Source organism: Desmodus rotundus, chromosome 1, assembly GCF_022682495.2.
Source record: "Desmodus rotundus isolate HL8 chromosome 1, HLdesRot8A.1, whole genome shotgun sequence".
Classification (NCBI taxonomy): Eukaryota; Metazoa; Chordata; class Mammalia; order Chiroptera; family Phyllostomidae; genus Desmodus; species Desmodus rotundus.
In genome coordinates, this window is record NC_071387.1 from 142,869,671 (window position 1) to 142,884,829 (window position 15,159).

Genomic DNA, 15,159 nt, shown 5'->3' on the forward strand with positions numbered 1-15,159 from the left:
TTCCCTACGCTTTCATTTTTAACCTATAAAAGAGGAAAATAATGGTTTTTTTTCCTCATAAGATGGTAGGAGAATAAAATATGCTAAAGTGAAGTACCTGGACCAGAATAGGCATATTAGTTCTCTTCTTCCCTCTTCTCTATTTTCTACCCGACTCTGTAGTGTCTGCTCTAATTAAAACACCACATGCATTACCTACCTGACCTTGAAATCAGCAGAGACCTTCAGAGAGGGAGCCCAGAATCACTCTTGTGTTCTCAGCAGCTTTTGTCAACTGCCTCAGAGGAAAGATTAGCTTGCCTGAGATGCTGACATTGAGTTACCCTCTGCTCTCTAAAGGAGAACCAAGGGTTGGCAGGAACTGCTGGAGGATGGGAGGGAGCACTCGGGGAGGCATCTGTGCCCACTACCCCAAATTGCTAACCTGCAGGAGAAGAGCAGGGAACAGCAGACCCCTGTCCTGCCAGGCTGATTCTCATCCCAGATGCCACAGACACTTTATAGTCATTATAATGAAAGCTGAGTCTGCCAGCCCTGTCTTCATAAGACGAGGGAATAAACAAAAGCTAGCAGATTAAATAACACAGGACATTTTATATTCAAGTTTGAGAATTTAGTAGAAACTGAGAGCATCATAAATAAAAAAGGACTGCAATAGCCTTTAATAAAGCAAACAGACCAAGGAGTCATTCATTTACCATATGAAAGATTTGTTTTCCAGGGCAATCATGCAAAAAGGCTTAGCTTATCCCATGGATGAAAAACTAGCCCAACCTTATCCTGCCCAGCTGAACTCTGCAAACAAGATTTTCAATGTGCTCTTTTTCAATTAATGTTTTAATATTTTGAGCCTTTTCATGAAAATTATAGCTTTTGCTGTTTGAGATGACTTAAGCAGTGGCCTGATTTACAAATGCACCCAAGCAATGCCAATGGCCTTTGCAAATTAGATTTTAAAAATAATTCACATGGTGACTTTTTAATGTACTCAAGTGCTTCCCATATGCCACCTTCCAGCCTCATTCTGAAGCACAGATTTGCAGAGGCTAGTGCACATTTCAGTTCTTTATTTCATACTTTTCTCCCTCCCTTTTAGATAACTTCAACACTGCTTTAATTTATCAGGATAATGAAAAGAGAACCATAAGGCTCAAGATGAGATGTCAATCATGAAGGCTTCCTTCACAGTGAGTTTCAGATTATCACCAAATTGCCAACCATCTTTGCATCTACAGGGTCTGGCACAAACAATGCCCCTTTCTTATTACAAAATCATAAGCATGGAATTCTGTTACATAACAATACCACATTCAAGCACACCATATGACATTTTAGGTGAAATGTTCAAATTAAAACTGTAAATTATTGCATCCACATTACTACCCTTCCGACCACACTCAAGCAGGCGTTACTTGTGTCAGACCCTGTATATTGTTATACAGCCCCTTGCTGGTTTAATGTACTCTATAAATTGTGGTCAAGGTGTTCTTCTTAAAACATTGCTCATTACCACATTACTCCCTGTTCAAGAAATATAAAAGCATCCTGCTGCCTCTAGTCCAGTGATTTTCAACTGATGTGCCACAAGAATTTTTAAAACATGCAATATCTGACTAGTTAGGGGCATTCACTTCTTTTCCATTAGATTGTCAAATTTAAAAACTGACAACAGCCAACACAGCCATCTAGTGTGAATGAATAAAAACTATACCTTTTTATCTGGTCAGGTTGGCAAAAAATATATATTTTGGTGTGCTGCAGAATTTCAGTAATTAGTCTATGCATGCCGTGAGGTGAAAACAGTTGAAAATCGCTGTTCTAGTCCAAACTTTCAAGTCCTCATCCTGTCTTTTCTCCCATCCCCATTTTCAAAAATAGACTATATTTTGGCCCTGGCTGGGTAGTTCAATTGGTTAGAGTGTTGTCCCGATATACCAAGATTGCACAAACAAATATCAGCCAATGAATGCATAAATAATGGGAACAAATAGATGTTTCTCTCTCTCTATTCCTTCCTCTTTCTAAAATCAATGAATAAAAATTTTAAAAGACTTTTTTAGAGTACCTTTAGGATCACAGCAGAACTACAAAGAAAGTATAGAGTTCCATGTACTCATATTCCTTGCCCCCCCCCACACACACAGCCTTCCCCACTACCGATGTTCTGCCCAGAGCGATGCATTTATTATAATTGATGAACCTACACTGACACACCATTATCGCCCAAAGTCCACAGTACACATTAGAATTCACTCTTGCTGTTGAACACTTGGGTTTTTGTAATGGGGCTGGTGGGTTGGCTAAATGGTTAAGGTGGGGAGAGGGAGGATGGGGTTGCAGGGAGAACCCCAATCTGGTGCTAGAGGCTGCACTTCCCAGAGAAGGGAGGAGTCAGAGGAAACCCTAAGGTGGTGGTTCGAAGCCTGTACAGTGATTCCATACCCTCAGGGAAGGGTAAACAACTAGCAAGTTAGTGTGTGTTGCCCTGGCAACCAAGCAGAGAGGCAGGACATTGCAAGAGAGATGCTTACAGAGATACCTGCCCTGGCTGGTAGAATGTTTGGACAGAGGAAAAGACCCTCCTACTGGCTTTCCACATGCATAGGATTTTGGGATCGGACTTTAAAACAGAGCGCATGTGGAAGCTTACTCTGTTTCTGCCTGCTTGCTAGTCCAGTGTTCCTGAGCATTCCTGGGCTGGTGGTCCCTGGAGACATGGCAAGTCAACAGGCCCCTGCCCCTCTCCACCTGAGAAGCTGCAGTAGCACTGGTGACTGGCATTGTGAGCAGCCCTGCTCGGCCAGGATCAGTGACACACTGACAAGCAAATGGCCGGATGGAAGGGGTACAAGTGCTGGGTCAGCTGGCAGCAGCTGCAGGAAAGGGCAGCTCGCTGTGAGTAGGACACTGGTGTGCACAGACTCCAAAAGACCCCTGCAGCTGAACTGTGACCGGAAACCAGCTAAGCCACCTGTATTTCCCAAAGGATGGCATTTTTTAAATGGGAGAAAGGATTCCAGGCACAGCCTTGAAGTAACCAGGCATAGGATGGAGGGGTTATTTGCCTTCGGGTTTTGAAGAGAATGGGCTTCGAGGAAGAAGCCCATTATTTTTCCAAAATTATATAGTCTTTAAGTTAAAAAAAAAAACAACTCCTTTTCTTTTTCCTCAAACCTTTGCTTCCAGAGTTTATGGGTGGCGGGCAGCAGAACCCCGGGTGGCTGTATGGTAACATTTTGACAAATGTACAATGACATGTATCAAACACTGTAGTATTTTACAGAGTAGTTTCACTGCCCACAAATCCTTTGTGCTCTTTGTATTCATCTCTCCCTCCCCCTAACCCCTGGAAACCACTGTTTCGGGGGGTTTTATTTTTATAGTATTTCCATAGTTTTGCCTTTTCTGGAGTGTCGTATAGTTGGAATCCTATATTAAGCAGCCTTTCAAATTGGCTTTTTCCACTTAGTAATATGCATTTAAGATTCCTCTATGGCATTTAATGGTTTTTCATTCTGTTTCGCTTTACTTATTATCACCTAGTGAAGGACATCTTGGTTGCTTCCAAGTTCTGGCAGCTATGAATAAAGCTGCTATAAACATCCATGTGCAGGTTTTTGTGTGAACATAAATTTCATCTCATTTGGCTAAATCCCAAGGAGCATGATTTCTGGATTGTATGTTAAGAATACGTTTTTTGTTCTCTATGAAACTGCCAAATTGTCTTCCAAAATGGCTGTTCTTTTTTGATTCCCTCCAGCAAGGAATTAGAATTCCTACTGCTTCACATCCGTAGTATTTGGTGTTGCCAGTGTTTGGTTTTGGATTTTTACCATTCCAGTCGGTGTGAAATCTGACTTTTAAATCCAAATTTCAACTCACCTTGTCTCTCCAAATGTTTGCACTTGTCTCAAACAAGAGTATCCTACTATTGTCCAGCTTGTGTTCCAGCTGAGCTCCCACTCGTCTTAGTTTCAGGTCTTTGCCTTTGCCCAGGCTTTTCCTCACATGCAAGTCCACCTCCTTCTTCTGTGCCAGAAACATCCTATGTCCTTCTTTGTGGGATGTTCTTGACTATACCAGACATTATTTCCCTTCCCTTGCTATAAATTTTTCCAAGGATGTAGTTCTCAATCCCAGAAAACTTTGAGCGATACTAATGGTGCCCTGATCAGTGTGGCTCAATTGGTTGGGTATCGCCCCACAAAATGAAATGTCCTTGATTAGATTCCCAGTCAGGGCACATGACCAGTTCTGTCCCTGGTTGGGGTGTGTTCGAGAGGCAACCAATCAATGTTTTTTATATCAATGTTTCTCTCCCTCTCTCCCTCCCTTCTCCTTTTTCTAAAAATAAGTAAATGAAATATTTTAAAAAAGAAAGAGAGAGCTACTGATGACTGTGTCCCATCCCCAGAGATTCTGATCTTACTGAGTTGGGTGCAATGACTTAAAAGTCCTCCAGGTGACTGAGCAGGCAATGTTGAGAACCAAGCTCTGAGGCTTAACAGTCTTCACCTGAAAATTAAAGACAGCTGACCCTTGGACAATATGGGTTTGAATGGGGCAGGTCCAGTCGGAAGCTGATATTTTTTAATAAATGTATTGGAAACTTTTTGGAGATTTCCTTACTGTCATGAAGCAATTGTATCAATTATACTAGGCTACCGTCAAGCAGCCATATTGTTGCTTCTTCATTTTCAATGAGTGAATCGTTATACCTCTGAATAAATGTATTTCTTTTTCACATTTTACTTTAATTATTGATGTCTAGTGTTAGTAATACATGTAACATCTACAATGTTTTGTATCATATGAGACAATATTGGTGTAGATACCCACAGATGATTCATCTTGTAAACAGATTATGTAAACTTATGGTATCAATAAATACAGTACAGTACTATAAATACATTTTCTTTCCCTTATGATTTTTTAAATAGCATTTTCTTTTCTATAGTTTAGTTTACTGTAAGAATACAGTACCTAATACATAAAACATACATAATATGTAATTGACTTTATGTTATCGGTAGGGCTCTGGTCAACAGTAGGTTATTAGTAGTTAAGTTTTGGTGGAGTCAAAAGTTATACATGGTTTTTTTTACTATATATTGTTCAAGGGTCATCTGTACTTTACTACAGATTACATTGTATAATCAGGTCTTTGGAGGTAGCTCAGCACTGGTATTTTTTAAAGCTCCTAAATGATTCCAATGTGTAGTTAAGGCTGAGAACCACTTGCATTCTCCTTTAAAATTTACTTCACATGTATCTTATCTACTCAACTAGATTGTCAGTTAATGGGGTTACTACTTTTTGATTGCTGATACTACCACACCCCATCTCTAAAACACACCAAAATACTGAACATGCAACAGAAGTCAGTATGTCAGTGTCTAAGTAGATTAAGTAAGTACAGGCATAACTTGTTTTATTGCATTTTACTTTATTGTGGTTCGCAGATGTTGCGTTTTTTTACACATTGAAGGCAAGGTCCTCCACCAGCAAAAAGATTACCAATTGATTTATTTTGAGACTCACTTTACTGCGATGGTCTGGGACTGAACCCACAAGATGTACGAGGTCTGCATGCAAGGACTTTCTGGGGACTCATTTGATTTTCCCCTGTAGAAATTGCTTAGGTCCATGGATTAGAGGCAAAAACATGTATTTAAATCTCAAATGGGTCACTTATCTTCACTCAGGTTAAATTTATGTGCCACAGCCAAAGCCTAAATATTTACCCTCCACTAACTTTCCTGAAAATGTATGTCATCTTTTAAAGCAGGGGCTCCTGAGCCAGTGTAGGTGATTTAGTACAGCTTATCATACCATGGAAGAAAAGGAAAATGTCAAGAATGAGGGGAAGAAGCATTTACATTTAATATTAAATTTTTATTTTGAGCAGTTTGCTGCTTCTTGTCCATGGTTGTGTTATGATGCCATCATTACCACTTGCTGACTTAAAAAAAAAAAAGATGCACTAAGGTGGTCAGCCAGACAACAAATGCTACTTGCTGGCCCATCTGAACTGAGCTGCTAGATTTTTCTTACCAGTTTCAGCCCATCCTGAAAATATGATTCAGCCTTCTAGAAATTGGTCTTCATTTCTTCCCCAAGCACAAGCATATCAGGAAAAATCCACTGATGGTCAGTCACAGCAAAGCTCGCCAGGTGATGAGTCCTTCCCTAGATAGTGAGGCCACAAATTAGTCCATTGACTCAGTTGTCTGCCAGAGCAGTTGAACTTTGCTTTCCTAAAATTCACCTCTTTTAGAGCTTCTGCTCATTATGATGCTGCTGTAATATCAGAGCAGTAAGATGATTTATTTTGTGAAATACAGGATCCAGCACAAACAATGCCCTTTTTTATTATGTAAAAATCTTTTATTACAAAATCATAACATGTAATTCTGTAACATAACAATATCACCCTCAAGCTCACCATATGACATTTTAGGTGAAGTGTTCAAATTGCTGTCCATCTCATGCAAGACATTCACATACCCTACCAACCACGCTCAATGATGCTACTTCTGCCAGACCTTGTATATTGCTTTCGAGGACTCAAGTAATGTCAAAGTGGACTGCATTTAATCAAAATGCAGAAGCTAGGTGCTGGCCCATTCAGAAAGTTGACTGAAGACCTGTACTTACTTCTCCTCTTCCATGTCCCATAGAAATGACAGTAAAGCTATCTAAAGAGGGGTAAGTTCACAATAATATGTGAGGTCTCTCATTTCTCTCCCACCCCTTTTTATTTTAAAAGAAATCTTCAAGAGCTCTTTTCATATTTCTCTAAAGAAGAATTGATAATATCCCGATACTATAAGAACATAGAAATCCTCCCTCTCCCTCAGCACATTATGGGCTGAGTTGGCCTGGTTGAGCCAAGGTTCAGAATGTCTGCCATGCCCACCTCCCTCTTCAGAAGAGATCTCCCCCAGAGTTGCGTCACCATTGCCTATGGTCCCAGCTGAATGAACCAGGGCAGCCAATCAAGAAACCCATTGGCCGGGGACATGTTAGAGTCCAGCATGAGAGCTTTGCCTGAATAGGTCTCTCTTAAGGAGTTCTGAACTTAAGCTATTATAATGACCTATTTGTTCTGGGAACAAAGTGAAATATACAGAGAAGGTAAGACATGGAAGGCCATAAAGAGAAGTCATGTAAAGGAAAGAAGGAAAGTGGAGAGAAGTTGGGAAGCAGTAGGAGTAGTAAAAACTGAGATAAAAAGTAGATGAATGGGCCAGTAGAAGCTAGATGGTGCTTTGGGAAGTCCTTTTTAAAGAAGTCAGCATGCTCCTTTGGCTTTTAGCCTTTCCTGGAAAGTCCCATATAAAAGCATATCAGAGCAGAAAGTTGGAACAAAGCATAGACTATCTAGAGTTCCTTTTCTAACCTACTTACCAAATAAACATAGCCTTCTTGGTTTGTTTTTTTTTTTTCTGCTAAACTATAAAGAAGCTCTTCAAGTAAATGGAGCTTGTGGCGATGAAGGAGAAAAGGTCTGGATTTTAGTCCTAGGATTCCTTTTAATTCAATGTCTGATTCCATAGGCTGTGTTTATGTGGCATAAAAGTAACTATTTTAACTTAAGGGACAACAAGCGGGCCTTAGGTATCACATAGACAAGTACTTAAGGTGTTTGGGCTTTTCTTGTTAACCACTCAGGTCAGCATTTATGGAAAGAGCCTGTCTTCTGCCAAACTGCAGTGTCCTTACTTTCCTCTTCCACAGAGGAGCTGTAATCACTCAGAGGATAAACTGGCAGTTGTTATATAAACATTGAGTGCAACCGAACATTCCTTTCAAATAGTGTCATAGTAAAACCAACAAGGCTGAAAGAATTTGCAGGACGCAGAAGAAGAAAGCAATACAACAGCCTCAGAAATACTGAAATATTGAAATAAATCTACAATATTGACTTTGAGAAAAAACAACAACAAAACAATAACAAAGTCTCTATGTAAAAGGAAGCACCAATATTAAAGTAATACAATATCTCTCTATGACCATAAGTTCTGTTGCTTCCCACAGGTTCAAGCTAAAGTGTTTGTGTTGCAAAATTATAGTTTAGAGTGACATGTGTGATTAAGGGAGTAGCAGTGAAGATGCCTACCTGTCTGCTGGAAGAAACAAAAGTCAGAAAGGATAACAAGCTGTTTTCTGTTATTTTTCTAAAGACTTCAAGCCAATCTGATCCAACAAGTGTTAGCTTCATTTCTATGTGTAAAGCCCTTAATTTTCCTTTGGTACAATTCACACTAGTTTACTGAGAATCTAATATGGAACACTGGTGAAAGATGTTGTATTTAGTGGCAAAGAAGACTCCATTGGCTGGGGGAATTCAAGTGGGGTAAAACCCTACATGGTTGAAAAGCAGAAAATACATCAGATGGGAGGTAGCATCTGAAAGACATCTTAAAAGGTTGGGGTGAGGGAAACAGCTGCTGACTCTGTTGCAGATAGAAAGAATAATACAAGCAAAAGCACAAATATGTCAAATCATTATGCTTTTGAGACAAGAGCAAATAGTTCAGCATAATTGTTGAGGAGCAGGAGCTGTTTGGAAGATAGATGAAAGCTGTACTGGTCAGGATTCTTTAGGTTGAGGTGACTGCAGCACAATTAAAACTGGACTAAGCTCAGAAAGGTATGCATTGGCATGCTTGACTGGACAGTCTAGGGGGTGCTCTGGCTTTAATCAGAGCTGGATCCAGGGACTCCCTCCCACCTTGCTCTCCAAACTTCTCCTCTTTTTTTTTTCCTGTTGGCTTCATTATCATGTTATATTTGCTAACTCCTGGCAACTCCAGTCTTTTTTCATAGTTACTTCTAGCAGCCTCAACAGAAAACGAACTTTCTCAGTTGTTCAGATAAAAGCTTTAGAATAGAGACTAATTGGTTTGATTTAAGTCATTTCTGCCTATCCCTGAACCAATTACTGTGTCTGGAAGGATGTGTCATGTCTTTACTCCTACAGCCAAGAAAAGGGCTCAGTGCCAGCCGAACCATGTAGATTAGGGAGGAGGGCATGTGTCCCCATAAAGAATCATAAAGGCACCTACCAAAAAAAGGAACTAGCTTCTGGATGGGAAAACAAGCAGATGTCCCTCCAGGGGCCATATTTTGGGGGCTCGGAAATGAATCTGAAGAATATGTGCCTGATTCAACAATGGAGAGCCACTGAACATTCTAATGTGGAGGAGCAGCATAATCGGAGTTGTTCCAGGTGGATGTGTTCCCAGCATGGAGAACAAGTCAGAGTTGGGAGAGATGGAAAGTGAGGAGAGATAAGAGGATCCAGTGACAGTGTCTGAAATAGAAAGTGAGAGTCCGAGCTAGAATTGTGGCCCTGATGTTTGAAAGGTGATAGATTGTTTATTGGCTGAATTCTGTGGAAGAGAAAACAAGGCATTAAATGACTGCTGTTTTCAAATCTGGTCAACCGTAGAAATCGGGGAGCCAGGAGAAATTGTTTGGCAATAAAGCTAGTTCAGCTCAGCAGTGCTTAGTTTGAGGATAGGTGGGCTCCTGGTAGAGATTTTCATCAGGCGACTGGGAAGCGAAGTTTGCCTTAGAAGTAAAGCCAAGTTCAGACAGATAACAGTGGGAAATACCAAGGTAATCCCAGGGGGACAGAAAGGTAGCAGCAGTCCTGGAGCAGGAGCAACCAGTCCAGTTGGTCTCCATGTTCAGGCCCAGCTGGTATGTGGGGGTCTCTACGGGTACCAAAGTGTAATCGTGGGCCGGGGGTTGTGCCCAGCTGGTTACTGTGGGTAGGTAACAGAGGTAAGGAGAGAGTACAGGGCAAATTGTGTGACTAGCTGATTCTTTTCTAACAATTGAAAGCTTTCATTTCTTCCTTACACTTTCTTACATTTCATTCCTCATGTATATTTTAACTTGTTAGCCAGGCTGTAGAATCTTTCCATTTCCTAGTCTCTAGTTATTTGTCAAAATAGCTCCCCTATGGATTATCAACTCCCCCGCAACCACCCACATCCGTCGCCATCACTCCGGTAGGTCTTGTGAAGGAAGCCATCCCAGACATGGAACTAAGGTCTTTGTTCTAGGTCAGAGTTGCTGAGACTATGCCCATGCATGTTATTAGCCTTTTGAAAACTCAATTTCCTCATGTGAAAACAAGGAGTTAGTAACCGTACCTCCTTGTGTAAAATACATATGGTACAGAAGCAATGGTGTTTAACTTGCCTAATTGTGTCTCCTAGTGAATAATTTCTGAGAGGGAGTTTGAATCTGGAGAAGGATCCAGTCTTGTTGTTCTTCTCGAATTTTTCATTTTGCCCCTCGTAGGGCCCTCCTGGATACCAGTACCCTCCCCAGACTCCCAATCTCAGGGGAAATTTGTTGTTAAAATGGCATTCTGATTTGTTTATAAATCTAGTTTTGAGATTACTTTTGAGAAAATATCTTAGATAAAATGACTCCAAAAGGAAAGGAGGAGGGGAGATAAAAATAGGAAAAGAAAGTGAAAAGGAAGGGTGGGGAGAAGAGAGGGAGCCAGGGAAAAAAGCAAGCTGGCTCCTGTGCTTCACCCTCTCTTACCAGGAGCAGGAGAAAGCATCTTAGCTGGTGATGAGGTCAGAGGACTGTCTCATGACCAAGGCCAACCCAACGCACTTCTGCCTCTTCCAGGCTCCCCTTTCTTCAGAAACCTGCTGCCGGTTAATCACTAATTTCTACTACATGGACCTGTTACATTTACCTACAATGGTAGTTCTCTAAGTGTAGTCCCAGGACCAGCAGCATCAGCATCTTGGGAATTAGGAAAAATGCAAGTTCTCAGGCTCCACCTCAGGCCTACTGAGTCCATACTTCTAAGGGTGGGGCCAACAGTCTATGCTTTAACAAGCCCTCCCTCTGATTCTGATGCTTGCTCACATTTGAGAAGCACTGACCTGGGAAAACTTCTCTCAGAGATGTGGGGTGCTTGCTTTGTTCGAGAGGGATGAAATTCTTGCTTTGCGGTACTCACGTTCTACCCCACAGGCAAGCCTCTGGTCTGGCTGCCCATAGTGGATGTCTTCTGGTGCCCAAAGGCAGACTGCTTCAAGCAGATAGCAATAACAGTTGAAAATAAGTTAGAACCAAACCTTACCCCCCTGTGCAGGGGCACCACTGGACTGAGATTCCTCTGGCTCACCTATGGGAACCCCATGGGGTCCAATACTTCTGGAAGAGAATTTGCAGCTAAATGAGGTCCTTCCTTGTGCTTTAAGTCCTTACTTTGGGGAAATGTGGGTGCATAGGGTCTCACCCTGCAAAAATCCCTTAGAGAAGCTCAGTTTGAAATTCCTGTGGACAGACTTCATCCCCACCAGGGCTTCTTTCCCAAGCTCTGGGGTCATAGAACCTGATCATATGGAAAAGTGAGGTGACCTCCCTTCACCTTCACTAGGGTGCAGTGAAGCTGTTGTCATGGCAGGAACCTTCATTGGATTCAGGTGTGAAGAATCAGAGGTGGGTCAGGACCTTCCCAAACCATGAGCTGTTCTCTCCTACTCTCAACCTTCATGAATAAACCACACTGTTTTAGCATTAGTTCCAACCAAGGTGGGGACATAGAAGTATGGTGTTGGGCGTATATCGTCATTAGAGATGAAGGAGATAGCCTGGCACATATAGTAAAGGGGATGGTGTGGGAGTGGGAAGCTTGGGGCAGTGGGGGAGGGGCCGTGAGCACACAAATGCAGGTGAGCTGGGAGAACAGGTGATGAGTAGGAAACGGTGCCATCTGGGAGGGAGGCGAAAGGCAGGACAAGGTTGCCAAAGTCAAAGGTCATGTCCTTCCCTGTGTATCTAAGGCCAGCCTCCTGCCTGGCTATGAATCTTATTCCTGATGATGCTGAGATCAGAAAAGAATAGATGGGGTTAAGGAAGTCCATCTATAAATAAAGCTAGGAAAATTAGCTTTATTGGACTTTCTGCTTGTCCTTTTGTTTCAGATTAGAGTCAAAAGTCTGCACCCTTCTTGCCTGTTAAGTATTTTGGTATCTTGCCAAAAGAAGTGAAGCAGGAGCATGTGGCCAGCCAGTGCAGGTGACCTTGGAGGGGAACAGGAGGCCCAGGTGTGCTGCAGGTGGAGGTCATGTGCAGCAATGTGGATTCCTCACTCCCACAGTGGGGCCAGGGCAGCGCCAAGCATGTGAGTAGGAGTGACTCTTGAATGAATCTTGCTATTTTGAAGAGGCTGTTCATCAGTCAGGCTGACCCCAGATAAATACAACTGTCACAGTCTGAAACCCTGAAGAAATCCTGCTCTTGGGCACTATGATTTCAGCTGGAGCCGACATTCCACAGAATGAATGCAATGATTTATGCAGCAGGAAGATGACTGACTGCTGAGCAACAGGGGGATTTTATTCTGCAAGAATTTCTGTCATAGCCTTTCCTGACCCTTCACCCTGGTGATTTAAATTTAAAAGTAAGATGAATGCCTGTTCCATGAGTTATTGAGTTTTTCTCCCCTGCACTTAGCATAACTTGCTACTTTGGGGAAAAAAAGGAATAAAGGGCTGTTCAGTCAAATGCCTGAATTAATGATCTCCCCAAGCATCTTGGATTTTGATGGTAGATTTGAGGATGTACAGAATATGGATGTTTTTCTGTGAAAAAGCTTTACTGGGGTTTGTTATAGAAAGAGAAGCTAATCAGCACATTGGTGATAAGACTCCAGTGAGGAGGGCAGCCCCAGCTGGGGGGGGTGACTTTCCAGTGAATTAGACAATCTTGGTTTCCAAGCCTTTTCCACTGGTGTTTGACCTAGTTTCAGGAAATTGATTTACAGAAGCACCAGCCCTAGCCTTACAAAAGGGGGTAGTAGAGAGAGGACAAATTGGATTTACCTTAGATTTGCCAAAACAAATCTGGTGATTTACTTGAAAAAGAATGGGTGTTAATTAGATTATGGGCAGACAAGGCCAAAAGGAGCCCTATGGCAGGTTTTTAATTTTATTTTCCTGAAATTGCTTTAGAGATCATTTTTATATTTAAACCAAACATTTCCAAGATCTTTTTATGGTAGCAATCTGACGTTACAGGAAAGGCCACATCAGAAAGTCTGGGAGAATGGATGTATGCTGTGCTGGACTAAAAGCCTGTGCACTCAGCACCGGCCCATGGTTGGCATTGTTTTTTTCTAGTTGGAAGTTTTTCCTAAAGCCATCAGCGTCCATGATGAGGTAACTTAACAATAGTGAGGCTAGAAATACAGATACTCACCTTAAATGGCCAGGACAAGCAGTGTAATACAGAGAGAACAGGGTCTTATTGGAACCAGGAACCCCCTCATCTAAGACGGCTGCTCAGACAGCCCTCACTACAGCAGCCTCAGATGGAAGACAACAAGAGTTCTGAAAGAGAGGCTTCCTAAAATTCTGTCATTCATTGAGTATGCTCTCTATGTGTGAAGTGACAGAGGATAAGTCCTAGAAGCAAGGCACTTAGAGTTTGATGAGCCAGAAAATACATGAATAGTCATAATGAAAAACATAATATGGTAAATATCATAAGCATGCAAAAACCTCACAGCAAGCTTTCTGACAATCTCTGGGACTCAGCTGGCCTATGAATGACTGTATGGCGAGTTAAGATGGGATTATAGCACCCAGCAAGTGTTAATTTAGCAGTGCCCATTAGAAAGTAAGTTCCACAAGGCAGGGGATTTTGTCTGTTTGGTACACTGCTGTATTATCGCAACAGTAAGAACAACAATAGCACCTACTCCTAATTAAGGTCCTATTATACCAAGCACAGTGGTACAAAGTTTACCTATATTTAATCTTTTTAACAGCCTTATGAAATAGATATTTTTATTCCCATTTTACGGCTAAGGAAGTTGTGACTTAGATTGAAAAATCAATTTGCCTAAAGTCACACAGAGCTGAGGACACAGGAGCAAAGGTGGAATCCAAGCCAATCATGAAGAATAGGTGGCAGGAGGTTATTGAGTTGGCCGAGCAATAAGAAATGTGGAAGAAAAGTACAAGATTAGTTCAATGCAAGCAATGGCTTGGCAGCTATGTCAAGGTTGTTCAGGAGGATGAGAGATAAGAGGGAATGTTCTTGTTGGAAAGTATCTAGTCTAAGGCTTCTCACACTTCAATGTGCATACAAATCACCTGAAGTCATGTTAAAATGTGGACCTGGATTCAGCAGACCTGAGACTCAGCATTTCCAATAAGCCTCCAGGTGATGTGATATTCCTAGTCTAAAGCTTCAGTTTAAATAGTAAGTGTCTAGGGTGTTGGTCCCAAATGTTGGTATAAGAACCAGTGCTCAACAGTCTAAATGAAAACAATAAAGACGTTTTTTCTTTTGTGTCTCGGCCACCAAAATGCCATCCAGACTGAGGAAGACCCAGAAACTTAGGGGCCACGTGAGCCACGGCCACGGCCGCGTCGGCAAGCACAGGAAGCACCCGGGAGGCCGAGGTAATGCTGGTGGCTTGCATCATCACAGGATCAACTTCAACAAATATCACCCAGGGTACTTTGGGAAAGTTGGTATGAGGCACTACCACTTAAAGAGGAATCAGAGCTTCTGCCCCACTGTCAGCCTGGATAAACTGTGGACCTTGGTCAGTGAGCAGACACGGGTAAACGCTGCCAAAAACAAGACGGGAGCCGCTCCCATCATTGATGTGGTGTGATCGGGCTACTACAAAGTTCTGGGGAAGGGAAAGCTCCCAAAGCAGCCTGTCATTGTGAAGGCCAAATTCTTCAGCAGAAGAGCTGAGGAGAAGATTAAGAGTGTTGGTGGGGCTTGTGTGCTGGTAGCTTGAAGCCACACAGAGGGGAATTCATTAAATGCTCACAAGTGGAAAAAAAAAAAACAATAAAGACAACAAAGTGAGTTTATTATACAGTTAACTTTAGTTTTGTTATTTGTGTTAGGTTATAATTTACTTTATTGGCAACACAATACTATTAAGATAGACTAACTCTGTGAATGTTAAGTTTAATCATAGACTAAAAACCTGGCAATTCAATGTCAGTGTCTAATTTTTTTTCAAAAAGTTAGGAACCATTAATCCAATGCAACCTTTCATTTCATAGATGGGGAAATTCAGGCCTACAGTGGAAAAGTGATTTACCATGTAATAGAAGATGCAGGCTGGTAGTCTCCTCAGCT

General features: G+C 41.8%; 1 pseudogene; it reads left to right on the plus strand.

The window, feature by feature from the left end:
- The first annotated feature begins 14,339 nt into the window (after positions 1–14,339).
- Positions 14,340–14,857, plus strand: LOC112307213 (large ribosomal subunit protein uL15 pseudogene; annotated as a pseudogene).
- The last annotated feature ends 302 nt before the right edge of the window (positions 14,858–15,159 follow it).